The sequence below is a fragment of the Plectropomus leopardus genome, chromosome 6, assembly GCF_008729295.1.
Source record: "Plectropomus leopardus isolate mb chromosome 6, YSFRI_Pleo_2.0, whole genome shotgun sequence".
Classification (NCBI taxonomy): Eukaryota; Metazoa; Chordata; class Actinopteri; order Perciformes; family Serranidae; genus Plectropomus; species Plectropomus leopardus.
In genome coordinates, this window is record NC_056468.1 from 20,874,290 (window position 1) to 20,890,215 (window position 15,926).

The following is a 15,926-nucleotide window of genomic DNA, read 5'->3' on the forward strand; positions in this document are numbered from 1 at the left end:
AAATTTCAAACCACTGGGCTCTTCACTCCTATCTTATTATGATGGATCTGCACAAATTAGGACCCTGTGTCCCATTTAATTTGTCTTAAATCCCTTTGCTTGTTAGGTGTCCTTGACCTTTCCAGTAACACTGCGCAGGAGGTCAAGAAAAAGCAGAGGGAAAAGCCAGCTGCAATTTTCTCAAAAATCATCCCACGCTTGATGTGTAAACCTAGTTGCTACGAGCCGATAAATGCCAGTACAGCACTCTGTTGTTATCCACATTCAGTCTCCATAACGCAAAATTATGATAAAGGGTTTACATATTATAGACACTGAAATTACAGACATTAATTGCATGAGTCTTAAACACTCACTGAATGTGTTACCAGCATTCTCTGTTGCCTCAATTAAGAGTAAACAAATAGTACTATTGATATTAATGACAAGTTAATCAAATTATGAATAGCTCAAACCATTATAATACCTTTTTGAAGAATTCTGTGCAGTCTCGGGTGGACTCACTGACATTTCAGATAAAAAGTCCTACTCCTTCAATCTGTTGAAAGAGAACATGGCAGGTAACTGCATTTGATTCTTCTTTGGTGACACATAGATGAAAAGACATCTCTAAAGCAGTTAAATAAAAAAAAAACAAAAAAAAAAAAAACTAACCCTTAACAGTCGAGGAATGCCAGACGCAGCATCACAATACTGAGTGTCAAACATGCATTTCACATTTACAATGACCAAGGTTCTCACACATATTTAGCACTTTGATTTAAAAACTTTTACATAACTTATCCATAATATTTCATTCCATTTCCATAACTTTATTGAAGTAGTTTTAAAAAATGGCCTGTACAGCAACAATACCATATACTATTAAACAGGCACTTCATAGGTATTTGTGTTAGCGATAACTTACTTTGCTTTTTACATTTGTGCCACCAGGCTGTATGTGCCAACAAACCACAGCTGAATATCCACCAGTGTAATTGTGTGGTGGATATTCAGCACATTGTGTAAGTGTGCATGCATTTAATGCCTATAATTCAAATGTTTTATGTCTGATCATTTTTCAGGTATGCTAAATAGCATTAGATTTTAAATGAATAATACAAGGAACATATTTTGCACGGACAAGTTTTTTGAGTTTTTTGAGAATATAATTTGAACAGCCAAAATAATATATATTCATAACTTTTCCAAAACATTACGTTAAACCATTTAAAATTATTTCCATGCCTGGAAAACATTTTTTTTCTAATTTCATAACTTTTCGGGGAATTTCATGACTATGGGAACCCTGCATGACATTACTGCTGCACAATCTGCAAACTTAAAATGACACAGTATGCAGCACTGCTGACCTAATGAAAATTTTCTTGAATAACTTCTGGGGAAATGCAACATTTTTGAAAGCAACTTCTGCGGAATCCCGATGCCACAGAAAATCTGTAAACATAATGTTTCAACCTGACCGGAGTGCAAGCCGAGCTTTGAGGTCAGGTTGTAAATACATGCAACAGCTTCCGCACGACGTAACTGTTACAGAGAATCAACAGATGGATATTGTAAACATTATATCAGCTAACTGTAAGATTAGCATGCTTAGTCTGTGTGCTCTTCCTCAGTACGCAGGGGCTTGGCTGACAGCTGTGAGACTGACAGGCAGGAGGCAGCACAAAGGAACAGATGCACTGTGATGGTGGCGGCAGTAGTGGGGGGCTGCATCCTCCAGTAGCCGACAGCCACCGTACGCACTCTGCAAACTGGCTAACTGCAGAGAGCGATCAAACTGCATTCGTTGTGACCAAGAGGGAAAAATATAAACGATTCCACTAACAACAACAAATCTAGCAAACTCCGATAGTTAAGTAAGTAGATCTGAGGCAACGAAAGTGCTCAGTCTGTAATGTAAGTCACTCAAAACATTTCAAAACAGAATAGCAACCAAAACCAACATTAGCCCTGCCAAAAGCTCCAGCAACCAGCAGACAACGTTAGGAGTAAAATTACAAATAAAAGTGTCAACATAACAATTTGCTAACGAGTAGTTGACGTTAGCGTTCATTTAACTGTTTACCTTAGTTAGCTCATTTGCCAGCTGCAGCCCGCTACTTGCGAACAAAACCATTACACTGCCAAGAAGTTGACTGCCTGGATGTTTCGAGCTAACCGCCAAGCTACTGTTACCTCTCACGATAGCAGCTAAGATCACTAGCTGCCTAACATTCGCTAACAACAATAGTCGTGTTTTAATAGCTAGCTAGTTATGCTAACTAGCTCTAACTGTTGTTGGTTAGCCTCGGATGCTGTTCCCCGTTCAAATAAAGGGACGCCAATTCAAATAATACAAGGAAGCGCTTGTCGGGGTTGATGAATGTTGGTCAATTTTCCCCTGAGCTCGGGAAAATGCGATGTGATAGTGTGGGTAGATGTAAAAGCAGCGGCTCTGAATCCAATTCCGTGGCAACGGCCCAATCCTCGGGCTCGACAAATGACATCCAGTTGAGGCCGTGCGCCTTGGCGGAGCAAAAACACACCTAGCTAGCTTGGCTGGCTAGTTCGCTAGCTTCCGTTACCTCCCGGTCAACGATTAACGACGCCGTAGGTGGTCTTGCAGCAGAACATTTGTTAATGTTCTTTTTCATAATCGCAATTTAAAAAGTTTGTTGCATAAAGATAGATAGGTGATTATATTTACCTTCGGATGTTGCGTTCAAAGGGAGGGGAATGTTTTAGCTTGGTTTGTGTCCGTGTCCGTATCTCTAGCTCCCCCTTTCTTCTCTCGCAGCTCCTCCAGAAGGAACTCGATTGGCTTGCCAGCTAGCTGGTTAGCTAGCAAGCTAGCTATCAACAATAATCCGGGTCGGACTGATTCGTTCTTTTCCCGTCACTCAAGGGTGAATGTTTCAACGTACATTCATGGGGAAACATTCGTTCTTCGGAGTTTCAGTCGGTCTGCGCCGACATAAACAATGAGTGCAGCCAATTTCGACAGTAAATGAGAAATATGACGATTGTTGCGATCATCAAGAGGCTCTCCTCTCGTAGAACAAAATGCCGACCGGAAGTTCTGCCGTCTGACTGACCAAAGATCTCAGGAGTGACTCCCTCCATCGGCGCCAAACAAAATGCCATGCAACATTTAACCTCTGAGCCGCTGGACGGCGCTGTAGGACAACTTTACCTTTTCTGGTAAACAATATTTAGACTTAGACTTAGACGACTTTATTGATCCCCGGAGGGAAATTTAGTTCTCACAGCAGCTTGGCACGTAAGACATACAGAGACATACATAGAAAAATAAGAAGAATAATAGAAGATAGAAATAAACATAAATATAAAAATAGAATAAATTGAATGCTGAGGTAGTGCAAATGCAGTGGTAAGGTGCAATCTGATGATGGTAAGGATACACATGAGCATGGTAATGATGACAGCAGAATAAGGGGAATATGTAGAGGTGTACATATAATACTAATAATGGTAATAACATCAGTTTGAAGACATCGCACACATAATGGTAGTGATAGTATTAATAATAGTAGTAATAATATAATAATAAGTAGTAATAATATCCATAATATTTTATATTAATAATAGTATCAGCATCATGACATTAGCACCTGACATTTTTATGTCTGATGACCAATGTTTATGTATAATATAATATAATAATAATGATAGAATAATAATAATTATATATATATATATATATAGTGATTTACCCTCAACCATAGCCTGTGTATAAAGATCTTTATATAAAAAAGCAAGTGGCAGGGTTTTTCCATGTAATTTCCTTTTTTATTTTTTCTTTATTATTATTAATATTATGGTTGTTTGCTAATTTTCTGGTTGGGCTTTTTACTAATCTCTTGCTAATATTAGGTCATTTCTTCTTTTGTTGCATTGCCGTCTTCCCATGTTTTTAAAGAAAGCAAGCCAATTTAGTCATGTTTCAAAGGGTTAATTCTAAATTTTTTAAAAGAAATCCAAAGAAACTGATAAATATTTTAACAATATAATGTTAAGCAATGCCATTTTATATGCATATATGTAATTTCCACTTATAGTACCTTTAAATTAATATATAATATTTTCTAATTTTAGTGTAAAGACATCTTTTAAACTGTCTGCCCTATTTTGTTGTTTTGCTTTGTTGTATTGTAGGAAGCCTGTGTAACACTTTGGCCAAGGGAATTAAAAATGAAAAATAGCCTTCTGGCTGGGGCAACAACTACAAAAGTCCGTTGCATTCACTAATTATTCTCCAAAAACAGCAATAAGAATCATTCACAATGTCAGATATCAGGATCACACAAACACAATATTTTTTAAAGTCAAAATTCTTAAAATTCATGGATCTTGTGGAACCGCAAACTGCACAAATAATGTTTAAGGCTAAAAATAATTCACTGCCAACAAATATTTAAAGAGGTTTTTTTTTTTTTTAACAAGATGAGGGTTATAAATTAAGGGGAATGTTTAATTTTGAAATTCACAGGGCATGGACAACTGAAAATATTTTGTATTTCAATCTGTGGTGTAAAATTATGGAATAGTTTTAAGAATAAGTCAAAGCAATGTTCAAACATGAACCAATTTAAAAAGATGTATAAGGATCTGATTTTCATGAAGTACATAGGCGAAGATGAAGTTTGACAGTCAAGTTTTCACAGGGATTATTGTGTCATTATTTATTTTTTACTTTTTTGTATTATTTCCTTTTTCTATCTCCTCTTTTTCTGTAAACAACAATGTAAATATGTTTACATATAGTTATTTATGGTCTGTATATAGTTTGTATATGTTTACATATAACAATGTGAATGTGTTTGCCAATTGTTAAATATGGTCTGTATATAGTTTATATATATAATTATATATAGTTTTAAGAGAATTAAATTTATTTAAAAAATGGAAACAAGTCAATTAATTTTCATTAACTGCATTTCTTCCCACTCCTTTTGGGACATCTCTGTATGTTTAAGTATGTTTACATGGTCATTCTTTCATCCTTTCCTTTTTTTACATGTCAAAATAAATTTAAATAATGTATTCATTCTGGTATATTTATACCTTGCTTACCTAAATTAAACCGAGACCTAAATAAATCATCTTTTCTGGTGATTATAGAAGCCGTGAAATTGCCACAGATATCTGGTGAATCACATTAAGGTAAAAGGTAGATTTATTAGTGATTTTCTTTAAATACAGTTTTAAAAATGAAATAAAATTTTGCAGTCTTTCAGTATCCTTTCGGCTCTGAGACACCTCACTTCACCGAGGCCACTGAGGCTCTGTAGATGTGAACCAGTGATGTCCTGGGCAGTTTTAATCACCCGCTGTAGAGCCTTCCTGTCCTGGGCTGTGCTGCATGAACCATGCCAGTTTGTGATGTTTCCAGTCAGCATGCTGTGTGTTGCTCCACTGTAGAAGTTAACCAGGATCTTGCTCTGGAATTTAGCCTAAGTTTTTGCAGGAAGTAGAGCCTTTTTTGTGCCTTTTTACCCTGGGTGGTGATGTGCAATGACCAAGATAGGTTCTCAGTAATAGTAATTCCAAGGAACCTAAAGCTGTTCACCTGTTAAATATCTGGTACTTTTTTTTTTCTTGCAGATACAGTAACACACAATACAAATAAATATGATATGATTTGTATGATAAATCATATTTTTTTATTATACACCCTTATAAAACACTATTTTCTGTCATGTGTGATGTAGTGGAATTACTCAGATCTTTTACGTAAGTACTGCTATTAAAAAAAAAACAGTTGCCAGTAAAAGACATTTATTACTATCAACATAATAAAAGCATCAAAGAAGTGAAGCTATATAGCAGAATTTCAGGAGCAGGACCACACCTCAACTGCACTTCTTCCGGCATAAATATCCTCCTAACCTGATCTTCCCCTTTCGTTCTCGTTATTCTGCACCTCCTTCTCTCCGTAGGGTCCTAGGGGTCTGTCGTGCCTGGGAGCCACGGCAGATTCCCACCGAAGCTTCCCCACACCACACTCAACCATCCATCCCACAATAATTCAACATCAATGTTATACCAAATTTACATTCACATCAATAAATTGTCAAAATGATTTCCTATTGAGGTGTGGTCCTTGCTAGTGAAATAAGCACTCGTGAAAAATGACCCCACTTAAAATGTTATTTTACTATGGGTCTTCTATTGATGCATGCACATACCAAACAGCATTTTAATATTGTGAAGTTTGAGGTTATTGTTACTATTTACTGTCACTGCAATTTTAAAGGCTGTTCTGCAAAGCAACTAGTAAGTCAAGTCAAGTCAAGTCAATTTTATTTATAGAGCCCATTATCAAAAAACATGGTTTGCCTCAGAGGGCTGTTTTACAGTGTACGACATCCCTCTGCCCTTAGACCCTCACATCACCCAAGGAAAAACTCCCCAAAAAGAACCCCTGTAACGGGGAAAAAAAGGAAGAAACCTCAGGAAGAGCGGTAGAGGATGATGAGGGATCCCTCTTCCAGGACGGACAGATGAGCAATAGATGTCGTAAATAACAAATGAAATACAATCATGGCAAAAAAGGAAAGCCAAAGAGAAAGGGGGAGAGAGGTGGAGAGAAGGGGGAGAGAGGGGGAGGAGGCATGGCAATCGTAGAAACAGATGCATGTCATATTACAATAACGGTAGCTGTGAAATTATTAATTGCACTCTATGATGATGTTGAGGGTGATGATAACAGTTTCATGCATATGCTGATAGGGAGGTGTCCAAAGGCAAGATCACAGCATCGGCGCAACCAGGACCAGACCACAATCAGGGTGAGCGGGGGGCACAGAATCAGTACAGCCACAGCACGAGCACAACCAAAGGCAGGGTCGCAGCATCAGCACAGCTATCACCACAGTCAGGCACAGTCAAGGTTACAGCCAGGATCCGGGAAAACTAGGAAACAAGGGAGCAGGAATGCTCCCGAGAGGCAACAGGATTAGCGTAGTGCAGTTCAACAGACCCAGGCTCTGTAATCGCGAGCCCCAGGTAGTGAGAGTACCACATGGCTATCACAGATGTAAGGCTAAGCTAAACTGCTGAGGCTAAGCTAAGCTTGCAAATGGCAATACAGTTAACAGACATGCATGATTTTCCGATGGCGGCATTGAGAGAAGGAAAGGAGCTCAGCGTATCAGAGGAAGTCCCCCCCCAGCAGGTTAAACCTATGTCAGCCTAACTATGGGCTGGTCCAGGCAACCTGAGCCAGCCCTAATTATAAGCTTTATCAAAGAGGAAGGTCTTAAGTCTACCAACCAAACCAAACCAAATAATATGGCAACCAAATAATAGGGAGTTACAGTAAGTGACAAATGCATGTACTAATTTTTCAGCGTCTGTTTGGGAGATGATATGTCAGATTTTTGCAATGTTACGCAAGTGAAAGAAAGCCATCCTTGAAATTTGTTTTATATGAGAGGCAAAAGATAAATCTTGATCAAATAAAACTCTGAGGTTCCATACAGTTGTGCTAGAGGCCAAGGTAATACCATCTAGAGAAATTACATTGTTGGAAGAGGAGCTTCTGAGGTGTTTGGGGCCAAGAACAATAACTTCAGTTTTGTCAGAATTTAACATCAGGAAATTACGGCTCATCCAGGCTTTTACATCCTTAAGACATGTTTGAAGTCTAGATAGCTGATAAGTTTCATCTGGTTTCATGGATAGATATAATTGCGTATCGTCAGCATAACAATGGAAATTTATAGAGTGTTTTTCTAATTATGTTGCCTAGAGGAAGCATATATAAAGTAAAAAGGATTGGTCCAAGCACCGAACCTTGTGGCACTCCAAAGCAGACCTTAGTATGTGCGGAGGGTTGATCATTGATGTGAACAAACTGGGAACGATCTGATAAGTATGACTTAAACCAGGCTAGTGACATTCCTTTAAGGCCAATTAAGTTTTCAAGTCTGTGCAGTAAAATTTGATGGTCAATGGTGTCAAATGCGGCACTGAGATCTAATAGGATTAAAACAGAGACCAGACCTGTGTGAGAAGCGATAAATAAGTTATTAATTTTTGCAAGTGCCGTCTCTGTACTATGATGAACTCTGAAGCCTGACTGAAAGTCCTCGAATAAACTGATATCTTGGAGAAAGTCACAGAGTTGATGGCCAACCACTCTCTCAAGGATTTTAGAAATAAAGGGGAGATTAGATATCGGTCTATAGTTAGCTAAAATCTCAGGATCGAGAGTGGGCTTCTTTAGAAGAGGTTTAATGACAGCTACTTTAAAAGACTGAGGTACATAGCCTGTTAATAAAGACACATTGATTATATCTAATAAAAAGTTGTCTAATAAGGGCAAAACTTCCTTTAGGAGCTTAGTTGGGATGGGGTCTAGCAGGCATGTTGAAGGCTTAGATGCAGAAATCAAAGTATAGAGTCGATGAAGGTCAATGGGGGAGAAATGGTCCAAATAAATTTCAGGCCTTGCTGCCATATCCAGGCTATCTGAGTCTGGGGTCAGGTCAGTTAAGGGCAAGAGGTGATGGATTTTTATCTCGAATAGTTATAATTTTATCATTAAAGAATAATTTTATCATGAAAGAGTAACAATCTGTCATATAAAGTTTGGAGTACTCTATGAACTGTAATGGAGAAGAAATATAAAGCAGAAATTAGTGCAACTATCTCAATATTGTCCAACTTGAATTCCAAAAAAGCTGGTACGCTGTGTGGAAATGCAAATAAAAACAGAAGGCAATGCTTCGAAAATATGTTTCAGCATATATTCAAACAATTTAAGGACAACCTTTGTCAATGCACAACTGTAGGAATTCAACTTTTATAAGCAATTTAACTTTAAAAAGACATTTAATAAATGCCTATTACATTTATATTTGTTTTTAGACATTTAGATTTATTTGTCTTTAGACCTTTAAATTTCAGTTATTCAAGGTTGAGAAGTGAAGGTTTAGTGGAAGTCAATAATCTTAACCTAGATGAAAAAGTAAACAGAATCTGTGTATATGACAAAAAATGAACATTGAATGTAGGAATTTGGGGGTATGCAATACTTTTGTAAATTATTTGCAGATTTTTAGGTATTTTAAATATATTTAATAATTATTTTAAAATTTGACCTAAAATTGGGGCATATGTAGCTGATAGCTTGGAGATGATGTTTAAATGACATCTATTGCTCAGTGGGCTCCAACAAAAATGTTGGAGCAAGTAAGTAAAAAGTAAGCAAGTAAAGTAAAAAAATCACAACTGAAACCTTAAAATAATATATATATAAAACTTAGTGGGAGCATTGAGGTGATGAAATTAATACAGGGTAGTATATTCATTTGAATAACTGATATACGTGCTGGGATAGATGCAGGCAGACGTCTCCATCTGTTGATATCCTCTTCTATTTTTTTTTAATTAAAGAGAAATTGGTTTTTAGCAATAGACAATAGGGAACTACTAACTCTAATGCCCAAGTAACATTAATCTGGAGAGGAGGAGTCACCTCACTTCTGTCCGTGTTATTGAGCATCAGTGCAGAGCATAACCTTGTACCCTGAAAAGATATCCAAACTATTTCAGTGTTTCTAGGACACAGGTAAGAGTTTGCTGAACGTCTGTCATATACACTAAAGTGTCATCTGCATAGAGTGATATTGATTGTGGTGATTGGGAAATCCGAGGACACTTTCTGATTAATTGTGCAATTAATTGCACAATAAATCAGGTATTAATCAGGGTTTAGGTATACACTTATGGATTCTAAATAGAGAATAAAACAAGGAGAACTTACTTAATTAACTTATCTATTATTATTTATTTATTTTATTTTATAAATTATTATGTAATCAGCCAATTGACCTAAACTGTGCATATTTGAGTATGGGAGGAAACCAGAGTACCTGGAGGAAACCCATGCATACACGGAGAGAATATGCAAACTCTACACAGAGCAAGAACCTGAGTGAGAACCAGTCCTTTCTCTGTGCGGCTTCAGCGCTAACCACTGTGCCACCGTGCAGCCCTCAGACCCTCTGTGAATTAGTAGAGGGTGTTGTGTTGTGAATTTGGAGTGACAGAAAATACGAGCAAATGGCGAGGTCCCCCTCACAGTGCTGGCAGAGTGTAACCTCCACGGTACACCACACTTCTCCCCAACACTAGCCCACCCTGCCACCCCTGCACAGGTGTGAATATCCATTCATATGGACATCCAATATCCCATATGTTAGGGGTCACAGGAGGGCACACACAGTACACACTGGACAGATCATCAGACTATCACAGAGCTGACACACAAAGACAGACAACCATTCACCCATTCACTCCTTCGGCTAATTTAGTCACAAATTAACCTAATCTGCATGTCTTTGGACTGTGAGAGGAAGCCAAAGAAAATCCTGTTGATACAGGAAGAACATGCAGACACCAAATAGAGGGGCCCTGCCAGCTTGTGAATCTGAACCCTGCATCCTTTTACACAGAGGCAACAGTGCTCACCAATGCACCACCGTGCTGACTCAGTATGCTAACATTTGCTCATATTTTTATCACTGCAAATTACACAACACTTTGTTAAATTAAGCCCTATTTATTCACACATGGTGTGATTTAAGTTTACTTAGAGCTGTGCAAAAGTCTAAGGCCACTGTAGATTTGTGCATATATATATCCATTTTCTTCGCCTAATCAGGGCCGAGATGCAGGGGCAGGCGGAGCAGAGCACTCCTTTTGGACGTACCTGGAACACTTCTAATGGGAGGCGCCCAGGAGGCATCCTTATCAGATGCTTGCACCACCTCAACTGGCCCCTTTTGACGCGAAGTAGCAGCAGCTACATTCCGAGCTCCTCCCGGATGTCTGAGCTCCTCACCCTGTCTCTAAGGCTGAACCCAGCACCCCTGCGGAGGAAACTCATTTCTGCAGCTTGTATCCCCGATCATATTCTTTCGGTCACTACCCAGAGCTCATGACCATAGGTGAGGGTGGGAACATAGATGACTGGTAAATCGAGAGCCTCGCCTTCCAGTTCAGCTCCTTCTTCACCACAACGGTCCGGTGGAGACTCCGCATCACTGCAGACGCCATGCCAAACCGCCTGTCCATCTCATGCTCTATTCTACCCTCACTCGTGAACAAGATCCCTAGATACTTAGACTACTTCGCTTTGAGCAGTAACTTACTCCCCAACCAGAGGGGACAATCCACCGTTTTCCAGCAGAGAGCCATGGCCTCAGATTTGGAAGTGCTGACTCTCATCCCGACCGCCTCACACACTGCTGCGCCTTGAGATCCTCTCCATGAATATCACAAACAGGATTGGAAACAAGGGGCAACCCTGGCGGAGGCCAACACCCACCGGCAACATGTTTGACTTCACGCCAAGTATGAGATATATATACAGTACATATATCAATATATATATATATATAAATAGTTATGTAATGGTAAAATAAAATCCCTTGGATTATTTACAATGCATTAAAACACCAAAAAAGTCAAAACAAATGGCTTCTTCAGACTGAAGTCAATATTGAGTTTGAGCCCCTCTACGCATAGCACCTATTGAACTCTCTTGGCCAGACTACCTTAAAGTGTATCAATTATTTTCTTATCACCAAACAAGTAACTTAAGGCATTTTTTTTACCATGACATTACTAGTCTGTTGATAAAAAAATAATTGTTACGTTTCAGTGGCGCCTTAATGAGCCATCTCTGGGCTATCATGAAGTTTTCTTAAATAACCACTTGATATACCAGAAAACTATTGTTATAAATCATCTACCCGAGAGAGTTCAAGACATGCTAGGTCACACAACATTTGCAACTTCAGCCTGTTAAAGGTGTTTTTTTTTAAATACTTTGTACACATTCCCTGTATTTCTTGGCTGCATCTTAGTTGAGAGGCTACTAAAAAATGGATATATATGATAATGATCACCTTGCTACAAATACCACAGTTTAAGTTGGCCTTAGACTTTTGCACAGTAGTGTAGAAAAGAAACTATACTCATCCATCTCTGCACCAAGATGATGGACTTCTGTCTGCTCCACGCATCCCTCTCTAATCTGCCAACTTCCCATGGACTCTGAAGTCGTACAGACACGTGTAGTCCTGATGTCCCCAGTTGCTCTCCACCTGCAGCTTCACGTGTTTGAAGACACCCTTTTTATGATCCTGAGAGATGAGAAATGAACAGAAAACTGAGGTACTTTGGAATATCATGAGTACAATAAGGACAAACAAATTCTAACTTCTACAATATATTATCTCATGAGTGAAATTTGAGTGTTTAACCCTTTGAAACCTGGAGCGACATCACCTTGCCATGCCTTTGGAAAGAGAAAAAAACTGGGGGAAAACTATATTTGTAATTATAATTACATATTTAAAACTATGTTATAGAATTATTACAGTTTTTAACCCCCTTTTTCCCCTGGTCATTTATTTGTTTAATTGTTTTATTTTGTTGTACTTTCTTTCTCTCTCTTTTTTTTAACTAATTACCAGGTCAGTTTTTTTTAATACTTTTCAATAATTTCTTACTAATTTTTTGGGTCATTTCCTCTTTTGATGGTCATTGACTTATTCCCATGTTTTTGACAGAAATTAAGCCTTTTTTTGTTGTTAACATGTTTTGATACTTACAGCAACTTTGAAAGTCTGGATATGGTCCCCGTCTTGATCATAAAGAAAGGTGCCTATGTGGGTTCCTTCATCCTCTAAAGTCGTCATGCCCTGCAAGACAGACAAGAATCCAGTTGAACACCTTGTTGTTCTCCATGTATGTGAAAATTAAATAACCTAGAAATCTGTAGTGTAGCAACATTACATTTGTGACTTACATAGACAGAAAACTCTTTGGGGGCGCTGGGAATGGTGCCACTTGGGGACAGCTTCTTTGACATGTGACCCAGTGTCACATGGCTGATGGTTATTGGGTGGGACAGGGTGATAAATAAATGTCCACGCCCACCTGTAAAGGGCCAGCAGTGTCCAGGAACCAGCTGTGAGTTTCCCTGAGGGAAGAAAGAGCATAAAAAGAGAGTTGAGATGGTTTGCTATATGTTAAAACAATCCCCACCACATTATATAGCCGTGCGTACGTAGCCATGTGTTTAGTGTATGTAGTTCCTACCTGAACAACAGTCCTTGGGTGTGATGAGAGTGGCCAAAGACGGAACCCAAAGACCGTTAGGTATGCTCCTGATTCCCGGTAAGTGGCGGAGGACAGATGTGATATAACACTGGCTCCTGCAAACAAAAAAAACACACATAGGACTTTAGAGAGCAATCTCAAAATTAAAAACCACATGTGCAAATGTGAAAGATTAAAATGATGAGATATCATACCTTGTGACTCCAGGGCGAAGTTCGGCAAAGTGTCAGCTACGGGAATTAAGTAGTTCACCCTCTGCTCCAACTTCAGCACCATGTCCTGCAGCTCTCTCAGGCGGTTCGCTGTGTCATCACAATATCCTGCGTCCTGTCCTGTCCCGTGTTTTGTATTGGTAGGTGGAACGGGTGACTCTGAGAGTCCTAAATTTTGGTGATAACTGCTCAGAGTCGGGGTCAAGAATACAAATCCTGATGGATGGAAAGAAACAAAGCATAGGATAAACAGGTTAGAGATATTTTATTCAAAGACAGACACTCTGTAAAATACAAGCTAACGAACTAGATAGGATTGTTTGTGTCAGAAGAGATTGCTTACCAAAACACAGGTAGGGTATGATGAAGAGAAAAGCGAGCAGCCACAGTTTCAACATGCTCGGAGACCTGGTGATGTTGTGGCTGTCGCTGTTTCTGACGCAGCTGTGGATGTCACAGTCGATGTTGTGGCTGTAGTCATCACTGTGTCTGTAGCTGTGCTGGCTAATGTCACTCTCAGTGCTGTGGGTCGATCTACTGTGGCATCTCCTATATGTTCTGAAAATCCTGTTTGTAATGAAAATTACATGAGAAAGGAGTGAGACCTTTGAAGATGTGTAATAAAGACCATATGACTGCATTACATACAATATGTAGACACACACACACAAACTCTAGCTTACTTGTTCAGGTTCTCCTTGTAGGAATTTATGGGTTCTCCATCACTGTCATAGTATGGTTCCAAACGAGTGCTTCTTCGTGGCATGGCTCTAAACGAAATGAGAGCGCAGAGAAGGGTGTCAGTCACTCTGTGACACAAATTATCTCATATACACGTTTAATAATTACTTTTCTAATTATAAGACTTCTATCACTGGAAATAACTCAGTACATGTCAATAGTACTTTATGTTTTTTAGCCTAACACACACGAGCCAAAAGCTCTGAGCCAGAGAGGAGCCAGGTCGTTTTTGAGGTTGTAGTTTGTGGTGGATGAGACCTTTGACCATCCTCTTCTCTTTTCGTCATTATAGACTGATGTATATTTTCAACAATCATACAAGTGTCTTATAGTGTGTTGACTTATTGAGGGGCTTTTATTTTCCCCACTCTCTCCCACATCTCATGGCAATCACTATTTTATTGTTCTGATTCAACATAATGGCATCAGATCAGATTTTTTTTATCACTTCTCTTTAAGTCAGCTTTTGAGAATTTGGATAAGTATAAATTCAGTCAGTACTAAATCACTGTCCACATGTTGTAATCCAGTTAAGGTAAGTAACCAAAACAATTTAAACATACATCAAAAATATTGTTTTGAGACAGATTTTGTACAGTTAGAAACTTTGCAGGTATATTAGGAATTTTAGACCACAAAGGGGTTATTAATGGCCGTGACTGGAAGTATGTTTTCTCGAGCCTTTTTTTCACACTTTCGACAAAAACCCTTTTCACAGTCTGAAAATAATATAATATTCATTTATAACATTATAATTTATATTATTGTAATTATAATTACAATAATTTTTCAATATTCAAAACCTAGGATTTATCAAAGTAGGCAACATATCTGACTATTACATGAATCATACAAAATATAGTTTCTCTGCTAACTGTGTGTTTTTATTTGGAAAAAACCCCCAAATACTTACCCTCACGATGCGATAACAGCGTCTAAGATTAATAAATTTTTCAAGTTTTGAAACTTGCGAGTTCGCCTTCCTATAATAAGTCAGATGCTGTCTTCAAAGACTCCAGCAAACTAACTGCCCCCTCACGCGCTCTATCACGCCGTAAAGGTTTAATTCGAATTCTAATGTAGCACACATTCTATCCACGTCATAAAGGTTTAATTCAAATTCGAACATAACACGGGCGCGCGTGCACACACGCGAATGCACGTGCGCGCGCACGCACACATACTTTTCTGAATTAGCTAACCTGTATTTTGTTTCTCTGATCAGATGTTTAGTTTAGGAAAATTCAAAGGACTTAACAAAACGTAAAAATAAATAAATAAATACATTTTAAAAATCCCCATTAATACGGTAATAAATAGGAAAATTAAATAAATTGGAGTGGAATTTTATTAAAAAATAAACCAAAAATGGAAAGCAACAGTGTTATTACTAAAACCAATACCAATATTGATATGAGGGAAGGCTCAGCTGAATGACCCCTGTCAGTGGGGTGCTGCTGCCACCACGTGTTTGATGGGAAGAAGCAGGAATGAAGGCGATTTTGCAGGTAAAGGCCGGGGAGGCATCCTGACACATAGGGCCCCTTGGCCTGAGTTTGACAAACCTTTTTAGTAATCCCTCCATGCTTAAGAGGCTTTACAATTTTTTCCCAGCATTCAAAACCCTCTGTCCTCGGATTCCCTCACAATCCAGGGATCCCTCTCCCTGGATGAACAGACATGCAGACGTTATAGATAGTATGCAAACATATGAAGAATATGGATCCCGGAAGATATCAAACAAGAGTTCATAAGAATTTATAAAATTTGAAGACATGTTCTCATTATTAAATGGATGCTTGGTTCATAGTTTACATATTACATATTTTT

The 15,926-nt window shown here is 38.5% G+C and overlaps 1 protein-coding gene across 3 annotated transcripts in view; it reads right to left on the reverse strand.

Moving 5' to 3' along the window:
* Positions 1 to 3,035, reverse strand: part of nipbla (NIPBL cohesin loading factor a) — a 32,571-nt gene extending 29,536 nt beyond the window's left edge. For all 3 annotated transcript variants that reach the window (XM_042487575.1, XM_042487574.1, XM_042487573.1), the window contains exons 1-2: positions 2,690 to 3,035; positions 467 to 538 (exon numbers count right to left, since the gene is read on the reverse strand). The gene's annotated coding sequence lies outside the window, so the exon portion shown is untranslated. The remainder of the gene's footprint in view (positions 1 to 466; positions 539 to 2,689) is intronic.
* Between the last annotated feature and the right edge of the window lie 12,891 nt (positions 3,036 to 15,926).